Source organism: Heliangelus exortis, chromosome 9, assembly GCF_036169615.1.
Source record: "Heliangelus exortis chromosome 9, bHelExo1.hap1, whole genome shotgun sequence".
Lineage (NCBI taxonomy): Eukaryota > Metazoa > Chordata > Aves > Apodiformes > Trochilidae > Heliangelus > Heliangelus exortis.
Genome location: NC_092430.1, coordinates 19,874,611 through 19,894,788, shown reverse-complemented (window position 1 = coordinate 19,894,788; position 20,178 = coordinate 19,874,611). Strand labels below are relative to the sequence as shown.

The window sequence follows — 20,178 nt, the reverse complement described above, 5'->3', positions numbered from 1 at the left end:
AGTAACCAGTTGAGAAGAGCTCTTGAGTCAGTCAAAATAAGCACTATCAAGAGCTTCTGCTGAGACTAAGGGAGAAATGGATGACATCCAAAAAAATGTCTTCTATTTGTGACACACCGTTGAAAATAAGCCCAAGGACTACAACTCAAGCTTTCTGATCAAGAACGTGTAGAAATTGAACAGTTAAATAAAGATCTCCATACAGCTAAGTTTCTGATCTCAGCTGATTTATTCTCATTTTTGCTGCTGGAAAGCCTCCTGAAGAATGTGGCCTCTCAGTCTGATCAAGAACATTACATTTTCTCCAATACATTGTTCCTGATATTCCCACAATAGATCATTCAGGGCTCTAAGGGACTGTGTCAATTGAATTGAATGATGTGGTTGCCTGCTGGTACATAAATGCAAAGGCAGAGCTGAGGGGGTTTATTTTCAAAACAGGAGACATTGATCCTGTGACAATATTCCATTACTCTGACTTTATTTCTATCAGAGACAGTGATTACATCTACATTAATTGCTTCAGCTGATGGATACTGGTACACTAACAGTGACACAGTTTTTCACTATGCCACTGCTGCTGACCTGCATACTGATGGCTTACCAAAAAAAGATTCATTCTGAGCTTGGAATAATGACACTTATTTGTCAATGAAAAACTACAGGAGTTTGGGCAGACATTCGTAATTAGCAATTTTTCAACTGTTTGGGTTTTTGTTTTGTTCTGGAAATAGTATTAATGTGGAACAGTGACAAGAGATGGTGTAGCCCTGACAGTGGTTCTATTTGTTATGATTAATATATTTATATTGCTACTTGATAGTAATAAAAAAGCAGATGTAATTCTTACAGGCATCTATGGAAACATATCTGCAGTCCTACAATAGCATCCCTACCCTGACTGGGGATTTTTTCATACAGCTGTATGGATTCCTCTTCTGCTTCTCTGTACTGTCACTCTTTTACAGTTTCTATCTGCTGTACTTGTATCTTTCCCAAGCTGGTGATCCATCTTCTGGCTTTCATCTCTTGATCTGACATATGATCTTGAGCCTGTGGTCACACATTTGCCCTCCTTTTCACCTCTTCAACAAGCACTGACTGTGTACTCTGCACTCCTGAATTCATCCCTCCAGCTGCCTTCAGAAGTACTGACTTAAACTCTACTTCCTTCAGTCATCTCTTGCTCTACGTTCTTCTTTCCATTACGACACAAGCTGCTAACATATTGCCCAAATCAACTCTTAGGGTTGAAAAACATGCAATTCATCTCCAACAACAGTGATTTCTATTCCATCTAAGCCCTGCTAATTTCATTTGTCCTTGTTTGTTTCTCCTTATGCCCTGAGTCATGTCCTGAAGTGCCTGAAGGAGAAAGGACTTTCAGTCACTTCAGTGTATTTACTGCAGTGGGCTACCTCATTCTTGATTAAGAGGTGGTTTTTTAATGCTGTCATAACAACAACAAAGTGAGGTGATTTGGAGTTATACCCATGCAGAGTGACAAAGCACAGCAGAGATTCAGCAGCATCTGAACAAGTGCAGACCCCAGCAGAGCTGCCAGAGCCACCCAGCATCCCCTCGGGGCACTCTTCCCTCTGCCCCACGCTGCCATCTACAACTCACCTCAGCAGAACATTGGGTGTCTCCTTACTGATCATGCACATCTCTAAGTTTTTCTTAACCAAAAGAGAACCCAAATCCTCCTCTGTGGTGTGTCCTAGCACTCGGCAAGGCTGAGCCTAAGAGATCTGAGGACACTCAGCTGGCCAGCACTGAATTTTCCTACTCTAATTTTTGAAACTCCCATTGGAGGCACCACTGCCTCATGGTTTAAGACTTTTAGGTCTTTTTTTGTGAAACGCTAGGTTTCAATGTTTTGTTAAATTTGTTAGAATTACTCAGGTAATTGCCCTAAATTCCTGCAGGTCTTTGGGATCTGATACTTTCTTTCCCAGTCAACAACTGAAGAAAAACTAAAACCCCCAAAGCACTTCCATCACTCTGGACACAGTTACACCAACAGGACCTTTTCCAACAAAGGCTCCACTTGTTTGCCCTGCTCATGGTGTGTGAGCCTGAATGCTCTCAGCTCAGCTATTTAAGCACCTACAAATCTAATATCAATTGCAGATTTTATTTTCAGCATGGAAGTTGACAGAACTATCTTACAAAGAATATTAACCACATAAACAGAGCAAGAGAAACACTTTACACCACGGAAGAGGCAGAAGAAAGGATGCTCTTCGAACTCTGGTGGAGTAAGGAATTTAGAACCCTGAGCACCTTCCCTGACTCCTACAATACTTTTATGAAGGTAATTCTAAAGATTTTTCTAAAGATCTTTCATTATCAGGCCTAGCATGTATCATCTGCAGTGTTGGGGATGTAAATGTGCAATTAGGTTAGGGAGAAACAGAAAGACAGAAAGGAGGTGCTCTGTTCAAAGAGCTGCTGAAAAGGGTTTGATCTATCTAAACAAAAATAATTCCTTTCCCATGAGAAAAGAAGTTCAGGAATTGCATACTCTGGCTACATCTAGTTTAGGGATAACAAATAAGTTTTCTGAAATTCCTTTGTGAGTACATGAAAGCTGCCATTTTCTTCCCGAGGAAGATGTTAGCTGAATACCAACAGCTTCAAGTCCACTGTTTCTGAAAACTATAGGGTGAAATGCAAAATGCCTGTGAGAAACTAACATAAGGGAGTGGGAAGGAAAAAAAAAAAGTTCTTTCAATTACAATTTCTTACCATTTCCAGCCAGGAAAATGTAAGCTGTTAACAAATAAAGATATAACTTCCAGCTTTAGTTTCCATTAATCAAGAGCAACTACAAGAACCTGTTACTTAATGAAGAGGAGGCCAGATATTTTTATTTTTTATTTTAATTGGGATGAAGAAAAAGCAAGCAATGGTCTAATAAGAGAAAATGATGAATTAATGATACTAAGAATGCTGTGCAGTTGGTTTAGTTGTTGTTTGTTTTTAGGTTTTTTATACTGGCTTCCGAGTATTTGGGTCAAGACCAATATCACTCATGAGTTGTGGACTTCTGGCAATCTGGCAAATGGGTAGATTGGGACTTATGAATGTTAACAGTAGAAATAAACTGTGCTTTAGACATGTTTTTCTCTATTAACCCAGATATTAAACATGCTGAGAATCTAACTGCAGCTGGACAGCAAAATTTGATATTGAAAATACACGCCAACATTCATCATATTTAGTGCTCCAAGTTCTCTATAGCCATGAAACATGTCCTAAAGCCTGGAAAAAATTAAATGTAAACTGACAAGTTCTTTCTAGCCCCAAGATATTCACCTAAAAGATTCAAAGATGTGTAACTCATCCCTGATGGCAGCATTATGCATGAATGGAGAGTTTTAAAGAAGGCTTAAGAGAGTTTACACTCAGATTAAAAACTCAGCTGTTACCTTTACCCAAGCACTTCCACATTCAGCCCAGTTCAGTGTGAACTGAGCCTGTGGCAATATGCAGGTGAATAATCATTACAAGTACAGGAACTCACCACCTTTCACAAAACCAGGAATTATGGATAATATGCTTCTGCAATTAGCTACAAAACATTTTAAAAATAGAACAAATTGTTAATCTATGTGAGATGTGCCTACTCCCACACTCCTCCACTACCCTTGCTTTATTAGATTCCTGATCTGCAAACCAAGACATCCTCTTCACATAAACACTCCACCAGTACCACCTATAACACCACTATCTTTCATTCCCAAATAAAAGTCTGATGAAATCAAAGGCAGTGACATTATTAAAAGGTGCAAACCATAGCTCTGAGTGTTTAAAAGCTGTCTTATAACTGTAGCACATTAGTGTTCAAGAATAATCAAATTACAGTGTCTGATCTGAAGAGGCAGAAATCAGTTATCAATGCAAACAAGATCACATGCAAAATGGCATTATGAAACCATTTTCACCTAAGCTTTTTTTTTTCTTTAATTTAAAGACCAATTCCTAGGAAGAAATAATGAAATCAGAACATTCCTCAGAAAAGGGAGAGGTATTAATTAAAATTAATTTAAGGCTTACAAATTTACTTTAAGAAAAAGGACCGTTGAAGTGGATTAGAAACCAACTGTTCTTACTTTAGCACCTCAAAATTTAACCTCAGGTGGACTTTGAAATTAAGAGGCTAAATTTTCCAGAAGCACCTATATCACTTAGAAGCCTTATTGCAATTGACTTCTGGTGAAGAACAGGATGTGGAGTCCTTTCCTTTCCTGGGCCAGACCAAGCTGAACCATCTCTTGAAGCCCACAAAATAAATTAACAAACAAACATCATCTGACAAACCTTACTTTTTAATATTCAAAGAGTCAAAGCTTCTCTTCTCTGTTGAATTAAAATTAAGTATTACAGCCAGAGTTAAATATCCATGATCTTAGCCCTCCTAAGGATACTGGACAAGGCCATGGACAGGACTGATGGCAGCTGCAAACAGCCTGCAATGATTCCTCTGTGTTAGGCTGTGACACTCCACCATCAGCCTACTAGTCCTATTTTCTATTTACAACCAAAAATAATAAAAAATGTCAGACTGAAGAAGCACTCTCATTTCTTCTTCCACTGCACTGTGCCCATCTGCAGCATCAATGCAATCTATTACAGAAGTAATGGAGAAATAAAGTGACAGGAAACCCAAGCAACATCTCAGAGATGCTGCACCAGCCAGGGCTGCCGGGCAAGGGGGTTCATGTGCCCAAGAAGGCAGCCCAGAGGCAGGGTGAGAGCTGTTGGCATAAGTCCTGAAGACAGAGTACTGCTTTACTTCTACTGAAATAGAAGACTGGGTATTCCTGATCCACCCTTCTCATCTCTCTCAGGGCTGTTATTGTCTCTGCCACACAGAACCCAGGATGCAACACACACAGGAGGAGAGAGGCAATGAAGTGATTTGGGTAGCCCACATCCAGCTGCCAGGATGGGGACAGGACACCCAACCACATGAGAAGCAGAGCTGCAGACCTGAGACTCTGACCAGGACATAGGAGGCTCCAAGATCAACACCTCACCCCCAATAACTCTGCAAAAAGGGCCAGGTTGTCTTCCAAACCTGCAAATATCCCTTGCTTCATTTATGTAATTTTCAGGTTCTGCTATAAGAACCACCTTCATTTCAGACGTTCAGATTTACATCCTCCTCAGAGTAAACTGTCAAGAGCAAAAGCAACACTAAGTAGCCCTCAGTGCTACGGATTTTGGCAGAGAATATTTCCATCTATATTAACTATAGCTAAATTTCATACAAAACAATATTTATTTTTCCCTTTGAGTACATTTAATGCAAAACTCACTCATGCCTCCAAAGGTTGTCTAGACATTAATTCAGTCCCCCTTCCCACCTTCAGCATCTGCTTATTTTTTTCCCTAAATGAAGCTGTACCAAGGGTCTTTTTATAGAATATTAAGAACAGCATACATGCTGAGGTGATATGCCTGTAATACATAGAAAAGACATGTGCAATAAACCATCATCCTTGACCAGAGTTTCCATACCCTGCAATATATATTTTTAATTTTTTTTTTTTACTATGAGCTGTTCCAATATCTGAATCATCAAAAGCAGCCTTTTCTTGTACAAAATGCCCTGAAAAAATAAAAGTAAGCTTCTTTCCTTGTCTGTTGAAAATGGAGTATTTTACTTAACTCAAATTATCCTAGATTAAGGGCAAGTTTGAATGAACGCCAAGTTCTGCTGCCTTGTCAGTGTTCAAGTCTAGAGGTATATTTATACCATTGTGAAGAAAAAATTCCCAGAGATCCTACAAATTTGCCTGCTGTAACACAGCCCCAGACAGCTCCTACACACTGTAAAGTCACCTGAATCTGTGGAAGTTCCATTGCTGTTCATAGAAGATTCAAGAAACGTACCAAATGTTCTTCTTGCAAATCTGGCACTGTACAGAGGGCCTGACTAGGAAAGGAACCTGAACACACCTGCAGAGGGATATGCAATGAATTTCAACAAATTATTAAAAGATGGTTTAAAAGAATGATAGCTTTGCTCTTCTGCATAGCACATTGGATATTTAAAAAGTTTTTGTTTTGTGAGGGAAGCATCCTTCAAACATTTATGCAAATGTTTGCCTAAGTGCCTATACATGCACATAAAAACCTGAAAATTTAAAACTGTTGGCTTTGTGCAGTAGAAGCAGGAGATCTATTGAAGAGCCTCTTACCAAATGGACTGAAAGTCACAAAGGAGCCAATTAAGACAAAAAGTTCAAACCCAAAACACCACTTCTTTCACTTCTTTCTGCTTAGGACAACACCAGACATCTGTTCTCACAGTTTTTTGAGTTAATCGCCTTTGAAGTAAACTCTTGAAAACTTGATAATCATCATATGGACACATGATGATTAAATAAAGATCCCTGATGATTAAGTAAAGACCCCTGCTCCATTAGAAGGTGCTCTTTTGAATTAAGCAGTCTCCTCTACTGGTGCAGTTAGAAATAAGATCATAGTTTCGTGCTTTTGTGTGGAGAAAAGTGTTCTGCTTAGTCAAGTTCAAACTTCAGCAGAGATGGAAATACACCCCAGCTTATAACTGCAGGCTACAATTACATAGGCAGCTGCACTGGAATTGTCCCACAAATGACCTCTATGCTATCTTTTACAGAATGAAGCAATCGCAGTAACTACTTCTGCTAGTTCAGTTTTAAAACAAATCAGATGGGATGGCTTTAAACAAACAAACAAAGCAGAGAAGCCCCATGTTGGGTCATCTTTACCTTACCTCAAACAGTGGAATAACAAGTTCCACACATGAAAAATTCCACTCACTCATTTCCAGTAAGAAGAGCATTATTGGAAAATGGAGATGATAGAGAAGTAGTCCATGACTTCTCCAAATCACATTATACTTTAATAAGCACCGCACAAATTGCTCACAACATTTTGAAAAATTCTCAGTTTTTCTCAGGCTCCAAAGAGCTCCCATCATCTTTCTTTCCTTACAATATTTATAAAGCTGTGATGTCTTTACTTTGCAGAATTGGCCTTTAATATTCTTGAGTAATACTACTCAAAACTTCACAATGCCATTTCCCTCATACAAATCTAAAAGCCTATTTACTTCCACTCCAAGATTTAGAAACTTATCTAAGTCTACATGTGCCTTATTTGTGTGTACTCAAGGTATTATCTACCTATAGGGCTGGGAACCATACAGTGTGAATAATACCATGCTCAAGCCTTAGACAGACAAATCAAGTGCAATGGCAGCAGGGAAAATGCCTTCACTCTTTACACCAATTCACTTGCATCTTCAAATAGCATCTTTTTGCTTCCCTAATTTTGCAGCCTCCAGAACTTTTCCAAGCAAGCTCACCCAACCCATCTCTAACACAGAAGGACCAGCTACTGGTTTCTTAGGTTGACCAGAGAATCCCACTAAGACATTCCTGTGTACCCAATCTTGTTTGTGGAAAACAAACTCAAGAGCTCGTCAAAGTATATATAGATGTGGATCAATCCAGAACATTCCAATGTATTCCTGTCCCATTGACTTAAACTGTTTAAGTGATTTGTTGGAGCAGCTCCAGTACAACAGCTCCCTACAAGAGCAAGGCCATAAAGAACAGTCAGTAATATCCTTCACTGCCCTGTGGGTCTTGCAAGACAAGGCCTGTTAAAACAAACTCTCTCTCTTCCTTGGAGTGCTCTCTATAGACCCACTATAGTGTGCAAACAGAATTTGCCAAAAACATTAAAAGGATTTTGATTTAAAACAGAACAACAAAACACAATAAATAGATTTTAAAAATTAGAAAAAGGGGGAGGAACCCCCCATCTGCTACACAAGACATTGGTCAATTACAGCATCTAGTAAAAATTCTATAGATAATAATGTGTTCTCAGTTGTCTGCTGACAAAAGGATACTTAGTTGTGCTTTTGCACAATCCTAGAGCATTGCAGGTGGTAGATTGGCTCAGAAATAATTTTCCCTTTATTAGAAAAAGTAATCTCATCTGCCTTGTAACTCTAGCCATGAAAAAGAGATAAGAAAATACGTTTAAGGGAAGTATGCAAAATCAAACAAATTACAGAGTGATCACAGTCACATACATTTAAAGAAAACACTTTCAAAATCATGACTGTAAATTTAAGAGATCAGTAACAGCACATGGTTGGCATATTTGCCCTCTAAACCACATACTCATGTTTTTCTTCAGGAAGACAAGACTTCAGTACTTGAAAAAAGATACTATAATCAAACCACAGTAAGGTTTTCCCCTCTTTAAAAACTGATAGACACCATGGCAATAGTGACTCCAGCACTTCATGTAGACAGTGCAGTTTTCACAAGGTGTTTTGTCAAAAGGTCCATTCATTAGTACTTCCATGCTGTGAATTGTTGTTTTATCAGAATATCTCTCACCAAAATGAATATGGATTTACACAAGGCAAAAACAGCTCCTAAAGGAGCTGTTAAAAGACTATTGAATAAAAGAACACTTATTGTAAAGATTCAGTGGACTGCAGAAACCAATAGCTAATAAATACTGCAAATGCAGGTAATTGCAATGACTGATACCAAATGGCACCAAACTCTCCATCTACTTTTATGACAAATAAATAGATAAATCATTGAGTGTCCTTACCAGAACTACTCTCTGAAACCCCACAAAATTGAGATGTGGCAGCAGTACAGCCCTTGGTATTACACCACCTGTAACACAAACCATATTATGATAGTTTCTATCAATATTTATTTTAAAGGATGAAAAAAGGAAAACAGCTGTTTTTTGACCAGTCTTTTACTGAAAGCATTAAAACAACATTCACTTTCCTACTGACTATAATATATGTTTAGATAAGAAAATAAACAAACTGAAGAACATCTTTTGATTATTTACATGGAATATGTTTTAAAAATTACAGGCACCTTTTTCAACTCTTTTTCTCCCTCCTTTAGTTGAAAACAAAACCTCAGCATGGAATAGAGCATTGGCTTTACTGGGATTTCTGTTCTTTTTGGCTGCTTATATTGACAAAGAAGAACTTTATGAAAGATTAAAGTTTACAAATGACAAGATATTGATCCTGTAGCTTATTTTAATGTTAGGTAAAGTGTGCAATTAATATGACTCAACAGCAAAATAAAAGAACAGGCCAAGATCAAACCAGAAGGTGTTTTCAAACTTTACCGTTCTGGATCTGAATTTATCACCAAGATATGGAAAAGAACTTGTTATATGAAAGAATCCTTAAAATACCTTTGTGGAGAAAATTTCCACAAGCAACTTCCAAACTTAAACACTTCCTAGGAGTTAAGTACATTATGCACTTGTGATTAGAACAATTCCTGATCCTACATTTGTATAACATTGTGGTTCCTTCCACCAACATTCAACACAAATAATTAGTGTAACAACACAAGTAATTAGTGTAATAAGTAATCTTACATTATAGACTGAGGGATTAAAGAGAGAGGTTTAAAGGCAAAAGCACAGGAACACTGTGTGGGCACTGCAAGAAAAGGATCCATGTATCCAAAAAAAAGGTGTTCAAAGCAGAACATACTTCCTATTAAAACAGATAACCCTGCCCTCAATGGAAGAGAATTAGGAAAAGAGAAAAGTCTTTTTTAAATAATAAGCTCCAGCCACCAAAGGTCACAAAATGTTACAAATAACCCTGAACCTTCCCAAAGAGCTCCTTAAAACGAGGACTAAAACCAAGAAAGAGTAAATATGCCTTAGACAGCACAGAGCATTTAAGACTTTGTCATCTTAAAAATAATGATTGGCCTCTAAGAAAACCTCCAGAATTCAGTCTGCTGCCATACCCAACAAGACTTGAATATGTTTTTTTTTCCTTTTTTTGACTGAGACGCTACAGATGATTTTGGTCAGCAACAACCTTCCCTGTGATTTCCAAGAGATGCAAGTAAACCAGTGCCTGGTCCTTCCCTGCTCCCAGGCAGCTGGCTGGAAATAGTCTTGAAACCTCTGGGAAAAGCCCTACAAGAGAAAGAGGGGAACTCCACTCCTCATATCTAGAAACTGCAGTGTTTGCTTAATCATTATTTAATTAATATTTACACATTAATTGTTCTCCTGGTCAGAATGAGAAGACAAAAATCCTACGATCCAGAGGTGTGAGAAGTAAATACCACAAAGCATGACTTGAAATACTGAGATGACCACTTTCCTCATAAAAGAAGTAACTTTATTCACCACAATTCCAAGAAAAACATGCCAGTCCCACCAGCCTCCTCTTGAAAAGTGTCCTTGTCTTCCCCTGTAACCACACTTACTGACAGCTCACAAGGTAAGTGAAAAGGTCCTGACCCTGTATTAATGTCATTCTAATTGTCTGCTAGGCTATTATGTACTGCCTTGATCATTTCTGCCTAACTGTACATATCAACTATGTTGCTAAAATCTGATTACAGATTATAGATTATAAAGATTATAGGATAGTTTGCAACCTTCTCAAGCTTTTGGGCACCATTTTCCATTAAAGATTCTTCCCCTCCATAACTTGTAACTGAAATCCTTCTATAAAGAGGGGGACTTCTGAAGTCAATGCAATTTGTTTAAAAACAATAAAAAAACAAAGCCTTATTTTTAACAAACAAGTTGGATTTATTTTTTAATTATTGTCTAGGGCTTTTGCTTGTTTTGATATTAAAATGTGTAGGTAGAAGGGGAAAAAAAAAAAAAAAAAAAAAAAGGAAAAAAAAAAAGACCAGAAACTAAGTTATGTGCTTATAAGAAGCACTGATGTGCATTTCATAAACTGAATATGGCCCAGAGACAAATAATCTACTTATAAATGTATTGTTTTCTGCTGGCTTCCCCACTAGACCACCTAATAATAGTATTTGACATTATTTTCTCTCTATGACTATAGCAAGGACTGCTACTAAGGCAATGAAATGCATATGTACAGAAAAAGAATTCAGTATAAACTGACATTAAAAAAAAAAAGTCTCCCTCTTGAACTTAAAGCACTGCTTTCTTCAGAGAGCTCAATGCATGAATAAGGCCTTATTTCTCATCTGTCCAATGAGCACAGCATAATTTCTGGTCTGCTTCTCCCTCCATTTGCATAAACCCAAATGTTACCACTGAGATATTTGTTCTCCTCGCTACTACTGATTCCCTCTAATCCCTCTATTTCAAAGACCATCCAACCAACAAATATCACCAGCAGAGAAACTGAAATCCAAGCAAAGCGTTAACAAAATAAAGGTTGGTTCACCTACAAAATCGAGATTTGCTTTTCCATTTCATCTCTGCAAACAGCACCACAGTTCCTTTTTGCCTCACCTGAGGAAAAAAAAAAAAAAATCACAACTAACTGGAGAGGCTGCTTAGAGAAAGCCAAAGTCCTGGGTTGAAAAATTCACATCAGCCTCTTAGAAGTGCTCTACGAAACATAAACAAACCTGTTAAAATTTCAAGTAGGATTGCACTGATTGCCAAGTATTTTGTCATAATTCAGAAGCTTACACACAGCACAACGAAGCACAGCAGCAGAAGTTAAAACTGACAATAAATCACTTATCACATGCAAAGTTCAAGATCACAATTCATTGAATAATATTTATGATCACAAGGTAAATACAATAAAAGTGGTAACAGCAGACACAGAAATTTCAAGAGAAAATAGAAACACTCATCACAGAGTGAGACTCCAAGACCACTAAGAGCCCTAATCCTGCCAAAAGGGACTCTTGAGTAAAACTATTCAGATACTGAAAAGTGGATTTGGTGAAGTTTCAGCATTACAGAAGCTGAAAAGTTTTTGGGTCAGACCCATACCCAAGTGAAAACCTCCAGGAAAATTTTATCCGTGCAGACAACTAACATTTTCCATAAAGCTCCCCAGGTAGATGACAACCAGACATGGATTAAAATGCTACAGAGAAGCAAAGCTTCAGCAGCATCACAACTCTAAGTGTAACTGTACCATTAAACATTACTTGATAGCAAAACAGTTATTCTGGGCTCTAAAAATTAAGCTATGATGTTTCAGCTTTTTAGCTGTAAAACAGTAACGTTTTGCTTTGAGTACCTCAAGGCAATGTCCCCAGTGAATGCCCATCTGTTCTGGTCTTTCATATCTGCTGCCATTTTCGTAATTCATCCTTGTAATGATTTAAAAATTGCTTATTACCAGCACAGAGAATATTTTCAGAAACCACTGATGGTGCTCAAAGCATCTTGTATTTGACCTGATGCTGAGGGCACACCAAGGAAGCAGCATGAACATCTCTATGAGCTTGGATTGGTGCATATATTGAGCAGACAGGTCTCTTCATGGAAGACAGGGGGTTTGGGGTAATTTTGGTTGGGTCTGTGGCAGAAGCATTTATTTTTTTAAAGGTTGCCTCCACTTACATTGGTTTATGACTTCCAAATGCTACAGGTACTACTTCACATACTTATTAAAACTATCTCTGGTGCTTGCAACTCTTTTTCCTGAAAAAGCAGCCTTCAAGATATATGCTGATCAAAAGCATTGTAAGGCCATTCCATCTTCTCATTCCTGAAAATCTTCAAATTTGGGGATTAAAAAATTTATTTTAAAAAATTGTTTTATCCTTTCTCCCCCTTGCCATTCTGCATAATCTTGAGCAATTTATCTTACTTCACCAACCCTCACCAGGATCACCATCCCAGAGAAGAAGGCTGCCACATGCTTCATGCTTGCTAACACAAGGCAAGCAGCCTTCATCTTTCCCTTTACTTACAATAAAACAGTACTGCTATGTTCTCCCAAGTGAAAAATGTAAGAGCTGAAACACTGCAAGTGACAGCAGACAAGGAGACTCCAAAACAAAGTCTGCCCTTGCTGCTCTTGGACTGGGAGAAGGGAAGAGCCCAACTGCCAGGCAGAGACCACGTCTTGCAGTTTCTTTTAAATAAATATCAAGTGGCACTTCTAGAATGGGGCACACACCTCAAAATGGGCTTTAATTTTCTTGGGTATGAATGTAAAAGTAGTGGGACTTGGACCTAAGTTGGACTGAAAGCAGGCTGTATCATAATTATGTCATATCTAATTAAGGTCTCTATCACTAAAATAGAGACTCACCAAGGTAAAGACAAACGTCATTTGGCAACCACAGCAGTTCCCAAACCTGGAACTGGAGCCCAGCTCAGGAAGCCAAATTGTAATAAAGTAACTGATTGAATAGCCTGATTTGAAGAAATTAGGTAGAGTTTGCTTTAATTTATAGCACTGTAGTAACACTTTACTAGAGGAAGACAGGTTTTTGGATTTCAGAGTTGCAATTCAATAGCCATATGGAGTTACAACATAGATAGCTATTGAGCTCTCTCAGGAGAATTGAGTTAAATTCTTGGCTCGGGTCTGTAGTGTAAATAAACAGCCAGCATTAATCAAGTCACCATTTATTCATAAATCACATTAAAAACTCCAAATCTTAGTTTACTAAATGGCAGCGCAAAAAATTATGAATGCATCTGTCAGGAGTAACAGCAAAAAGAAGGTGCCTGACAAAGTCTTTGCAGCAGCTCTGTAAGCTAAATATCTTCTTCTTACAGAGACAAAAGTCAGCTTGGGACAGAGATTCATGAAGTCAACCAAACAACTCAAACCAGGCCTACCAACAGCCACAGTCCTGCTCTATGGAACAGACTTTTGACAAGGAAATCATCTTTTCTTCCAATTTTGGAAACACTGCAGCTGTGTATTGCTTAACAATTTAGGTTTTGAAGGCAACAGCTGTCAAAATCTATACAAACTAGTTTGTCATGCTGCAATTTTACATTACTGGAATCTTGTTATAATCTGACTAATGCATACTATTGCTTTCTAACCATGCCTATAATTGGTTTCTTGGCCATACAGACCTAAAGACAGCAACCCAAAACATATTTCATTACTGAAAAATATATGTTTGCAGAAAGTTATACGACTTAATTTTCAGATTCAAGGGGCCTTCAATAAGATGGGCCCCTTCTTATTGGGCCCCTTCTTATTCTTATTAAGATAGAAAAAAAGTTTGCAAAAAAGATGCTAATACGTTGTGCTATTCAAAGCATTCCCTATGTGAGCATAAAAATAAAACCTCAAGACCCATAAATGCTACAGAAGCACGTATGGAGATACTTAAGGATCGCAAGACAAACTAGGGAAAAAAAGGTCAAAAATTCATTCACATGGTAGAATGTATTCCAAGTCTATAGATCCAAACCAAACAAGAAACCCAGACAGCAAAAAGTCCCATACCTCAAAACTTACGGAGGTGTGACAGGTACTCATGAAGTTTCTTATTTCTAACACATGCAACTATTGCCCTTATTGTTCGCTGGGAGTTAAGTGCTCACAGCAAAGCTGTTCACACAAGAGGGATGAGATGCAAGGAAGACAAACACTAATTCCACAGCCTGCAGCCATAGCCCGGGGTTTCACAGCATTGCTTTATCAAGTTCAGGGCAATGCATTTAAAAGTGTTTGGATATGTGACAAAACAGATCTAAAAATATCAAGCACGCGCACAGTATAATGCATCTCGCACATAATCTTCCCAGTTTTTTATAAACTCACTTAAGAATTCATTAAAAGGGTAAGTATCATGTATGCTTATTTACAGATGAGTGTAAATGTGAGAGAGAAGGCAGGATGCAAGATGAAAAAGTAGATGAGATAGGAACCTAAGTGGAAATTTTCCTGTCTGAGCAAACCAGAACATAACACCTCTTCTATATAGTAACACGTGCTGGGAGAAGCAACTTCCACTTGAGACCATGTTTGTCTCTGACCTTAAAGGATCAAGCTCTTACAAGATGCCCTTTCTAATTTCATTCTACTTCAGTTTGTTTACGAGCTACCTGCTTCCAATAGAGGCCTAAAATTTGCCTTTTTCTTTACTTTATACACAGGAAAGCATAAAGCGCTGGTGCTGATTTAGGACTCATGAACTGAGGTGAGATGTAGGCAACACATTGCTGGCTTTCCTCTTTGGCCCTGTTTCAAGGGGGAGGCTTCTCTTAAAATAGTTTAAGCTTCATTACTCTAAAATCCTCATCTTCAAAAAGAGGTTTGGAGGCCATGACCAAATTTGCTTTCAAGCTTCTGCCTGCAAAGGCACTTAAGTGCCTGAAGCAAAAGTTTCAGAATTAAACATATACGCAAAGAAGGATACACAGGATAGATGAATAATATATGCCTATAAATAAGCAGAAAAAGAGACTTAAAATATCTACATAACTATTAATTAGTTATTAATATTAGATCTCTGGTCTATTTCCCTTCAAATTAGCCACCCACTAGCAAAATGTCAATTGCAAAACAAGAGACTGTATTTATAGTACAACCTACTTGGAGTTTTAAGGGACATGTCAGCCACCGCTAACTTACAATACTGCTATTGTGTGCCTTCCCAAATTAACACCTAATTTTCTTCATAGGCAACTAATGCATACAAAAGTCACATTAGATTTTAATAGTCCCTATTACATCACGAGTTGGTGCAAACATTTTTCCATACAGAAGTCTATACAAAGAAAAAAAGCAAAAATAGCAGCGTTAAGTAATTCATGGGTATGAAGCTATGTCAGACACTGGCGCAGCCATATCCTAGGTCTTGTGCAGCAGGTTTGCTGGGAAATAGTAAAAAGAAATTATTTGATTTGATTTAATTATTACCCATCCAGAGACTAGTTTTGATTCCCAGGACAAACGATATACCATGAAATGCAATACAACACACTACTTGATCTTTACACTGTATTCCTGTGGAAGAGTCACCAGCAAAGGGGAAATATCTCCACCAACTAATTTCATCAATGATATGGGGAAGGTGTAGGAAGATGCCCACCACAAAACCCTACTGCATCCAGACCAAATCCCCTGGTGACTGTCAGCTCCCCAGAACAGAAAATACACTTTACAGGTGGCTCCCTGCTGAAATACAGGGGTCCCTCTACGGCCTCTATGAGTTCTTCCTGGAGAAACCAAGTACAATCAACATGGGATGCCTCTTCTCTGCAGCTTTTGCAAAATGAGTTGATTCAAGACTCCTCTGGCAAAGCTTGACCATGGTGGGGATTTCAGAGAAGGTAAAAAATCACAGCAGTGAATTATGGTTTTAAAGATTATGGACTATTCTGCTGAATTTTCTTCTGGTTTGTGTTTTATGATTTGCCTTGAAAACAGCTCTCTTCCCTTGCTTTCTCAATATACTTGACACTATCCACCAAAAAAGCACAAAAAAGAGCTGCAGAGGTTCAAAAGACAGAGAGCTGGTAGAAGAAACTCTGGCAAAACACTCATAAGTGTCCCAAACTCCTGAAAGAGAAGCAGGACTCCTTGTTTTGGCATCGAGAAGAAACAAGTACTTACATGGAAGCAATTTCTTAAACATAAAGACTTAGGCACACCTCGGCAGAAGGTGACCTGTGCTCACATTTTGGTGGATGCCACTCTCTTTTATGGTTTTATAGCAGATTAATTTGGAATACTGAGAAATGTCTGAAAAAATAGACTTTAGGAGAAACACAGTAATCATTGCTGCTCATCCTTCCTCTTGGTATAAAATCACATCACTGCCCATCAGCTTGCAGGAGCACACTCCTCCTAATAACAACTTTCACAGCATTTTCTCCTACAGCTAGCTTTTTTTCTTGTAAAAATTAAAAAAAAAAAAACCAAAACATTCGAGCCTTAAGATTTGCAGAAAGCCAGAGGCCCTGTGCCAGCTGCTTAATTTCTCATGTATTTATGCATACCAAAGTATTTGTACAAAGAAATCAATTGTAGCTGCAACTAATTTTGCACGTTGCCAATTCACCTTTAAATCCAGGGGGAGTGAAGAGAATCCTGAATTACTAAGATCTTCATTTGCTATCTGGGAACAGGATTGTCTACGTCTCTCTGTTTCCTAAATTTTCCTTTTATCTTAAAATTCAAATTAAAACTACAAAAAAAAAAAAAAAAAAAAAAAAAAAATTAAGAAAAGAAAACAAGAGCTGCAAGAAAAAACAAAATACAAAGCCAGCTGGAATCCAAAGCCACTTTCACCACATGGGATATTTTTATAACCATTGTACACTTTTTTTCTAATAACTGTCACACATGTAAGCAGGAAACCTGCAAAGTACTTTGAAAGGAGACAAGAAAGAAAAGATGAACAGTCTCACCCATACCTTGCTGGGCTTTTCCTTTCTTTCTATACTGAAAATATTTAAACCCTCAGCAGATCACTTAAAATTTTTCAGGATTAGGATGGGCTTGACCAGCTAAGTGGAAGTTTCCACTAACAGCAGAGCTCATTCAAGGAATGGCTGTGGTGGGATCAGCAGGTCTTATAGCTACAAAGAAAAACTAGAGCCCAGTTATCAATAAGCAAATTTCCCTCTGTAGCTGCAATACTGCAACCAATCTCATACCATCTCCTTAATATCAAAAGTAGCATGGAGTCAAGGCCTAGTTCTTATCTTTTGATTTTTCTCTTATTCCAAAATCACAGCTTACCTAAGAACATGCAAAGACGCTCAGCAGAAAGAAAATACTATTTAATTTTAGGGATATTTTTAGTTGCACTTATTTGAGACAAAATACACTGCACTAGAGAGGGAAGGAGATTTGACAGGATTGCTATGTTTTAATTAATCTTGATAGAAACAGGGATAGAACACAGAGGTTTGGGGATGTTACAAGATGAAGACGTGTATTTTCTTGGGAAATCCTGGCTCATGCAGACCACTCAAAAAATCCACAGAAAACCTTATTTCAAACCACAGGAAAAAAACCAAGCCAATAACAGACACTTAATGCCTGTTGCTGGTAGATAAACATCCATTTCTAAGCACTATAGCTTCAGATGCTTACTCCAAATTCCACAGGTTCCCTGCCACTGCCAGGGACTGATTTTCCACCAAACTAAACACAGACTTCACAGTAAATGTATGTGCATCTCCTGGTGAGAGCATCCTTCTTAAGGATGTCAGTGAAGGTGCCTTTCCACAAGCATTAAGTGAATTAATTCAGTTATTAACTGAATTGTAATTATTGTAACTGAATATTCTATTATATAAGCACAGGAACAATAAATCCTTTACCATCTCATCCTTCACCTGATCTGCAGGAGGAGAGCCAAATCTGATGACCCCATGGAGCACAGCAGGAAAGCTGACACGGTTATTCACTTACACAACCTCTCTTTGGATAAAGATGAGGGCAATAGTGTGTTTCAGGCAATAGAAGGCAAGTCAGAGACAAAAGAATGAGGTGGCACTGTGAAGCAGTCACAGACTTTAACTAGATTCTCACTAAGGTTATTCCAAAAAAAATTTTTAAATGTTATTTTCTGCCCCAGGTGAAGAAAATTGTCTGTCTATTCAGAATAGCAACACTCAGATGAAAAAAAGGTCCACTGTAGATATGCCACAACATCTGTTACAGAAAATCAAAACAGTTTATTATGTCAAAAAGAAAACTGAGAGCACTTGCAAGAAGTTAAAGATTTGTAGGGCTTTCTAGACCTATTGTAAATTACATTTATACATCCAATATTTTTATAAGTGCTAGGACAAGAGAGTAGCAGATCCATTTTTGTTCCCTTTTATATCAAGAAGTAAACTATCAAGCACTAAATACTCTTGACAATGCAGCTAAGTCCCGACCCAATTTCTAGACACAAACAAGCTGTGTTTTTTCACAGCACAGTGATATGTAACCAACTTCATCCCTATTTGCCCTGCCCCTTAATTCTGTTTGCAACAATGAAACCTGAGGGAAAAAAAAAAATAAACGAAGGCTACTGCAACAGTGCCTGGGATAAAAATGAACAGGTATGTACCCAGGGGAGTTGGTGGTAACCCACATGTGTGTTTCAATGACTTGGAGAGAAGAAAAAGTCAAGCAACTGCCTCCAGAGTTTATATCACTTATCTGCACTGCAAAGCAGACAGCAAATTAATTACAAGGCTGCAAGACCAGGATTATATAAAACAAAAAAAACCTCTGGCTGTGGTCATCTTTACTGCTCAAGTATAAATGACAATGTGCATCAATACAAACCCTGGTAAAACAAAACACACATGATTAAAAAACACAACATGCAACACAACATGGGGATTTTACTCGTTTCACTTAAAATTTTCTGTTCCATTTCAAGAACCTCTCCTTTTGCTCAAGGAACCTTCACACACAATTAAAACCAGACACTATAAACATTCTTATTACCACTATTTATCTGAGTAACAGCAGCATTCAAAAGACCCTTTCGCAAGATGGGGGCCTCATTGTGCTAACGTTGCATAAACATGTAAGACTTCATTCCTGTGCTGAGCAGATTCTAATCTAACCAGACAAGGTCGATAAACAACATGAAAGTAAAATGCCAACAAGAACAACAACAAAAAAAATCTCCTGTGCAGAAATTCTCCTGTTTTGTTCTAATATATTTTCCTTAGACCATCTGCTACTCTTCCTTACCGACCAAGGTCCTCCAGATACTCCGCATCACTGATGATGATGATGATTCCGTCCTCCTAAGCACATCCCATTCACAAGAAAATAATGATAATAATAATAACAATAATAAATTCCTCTTCTGTGGGAGGCAAAAAGCATTGAATAATCTTCAAAGATAGCGAAAGTGCCCAGATGTAACATAGCTTTTCTAGTCAATTGTTTCTGAGTTAGGATAAACACAATGTTAAATATTGCTATCTTTAAATTCAGGAACTTCTCTGGTCAGTGAAATGACACATTTCAGCACTAAAACAAGCATTAACTGCTAGCCCTTGGTTTATGCACAAAAAAGCCCTAAGTAACGAGCTACACAAGTCTACTCTGTGCTTGGAAAAAACAATCTACATACAATTGAGAGAAGGCATTTTCTCTTATTTTGAACTAGTTATATAGCAAACCTATAGATAGGTCCTTCCTCAGCCCCTGTGAAGGCAGCAGAAATGCAAGCACTGAGCCAGGTTAGAGCTTGGTGAGCAGGAAAGGGTTTTGAGGGAAAAGGCTGAGGGAGGAAATAAAAAAGCATCACAGGAATGGGCCCGTTTTCTGTTCTTGGCTCTGGCTATTGGGCTGAGTTAGACAATGCCTTATTAAACAGCTGAAGCTCTGCAAATTTGCAGCCATTATCCCAGTGTGAGGCAAAACATTACCCATGCACTTCTGTCTGTCTAGAACTCTTTCTT

The 20,178-nt window shown here is 38.0% G+C and overlaps 1 protein-coding gene across 2 annotated transcripts in view; it reads right to left on the bottom strand.

Moving 5' to 3' along the window:
- Positions 1–20,178, bottom strand: part of TBL1XR1 (TBL1X/Y related 1) — a 104,234-nt gene that overhangs the window by 25,799 nt on the left and 58,257 nt on the right. The window contains exon 3 of one of the 2 annotated variants that reach the window (XM_071752636.1): positions 8,641–8,708. The exons of the other annotated variant lie outside the window; for it this stretch is intronic. The gene's annotated coding sequence lies outside the window, so the exon portion shown is untranslated. The remainder of the gene's footprint in view (positions 1–8,640; positions 8,709–20,178) is intronic. 2 annotated transcript variants of the gene reach the window in all.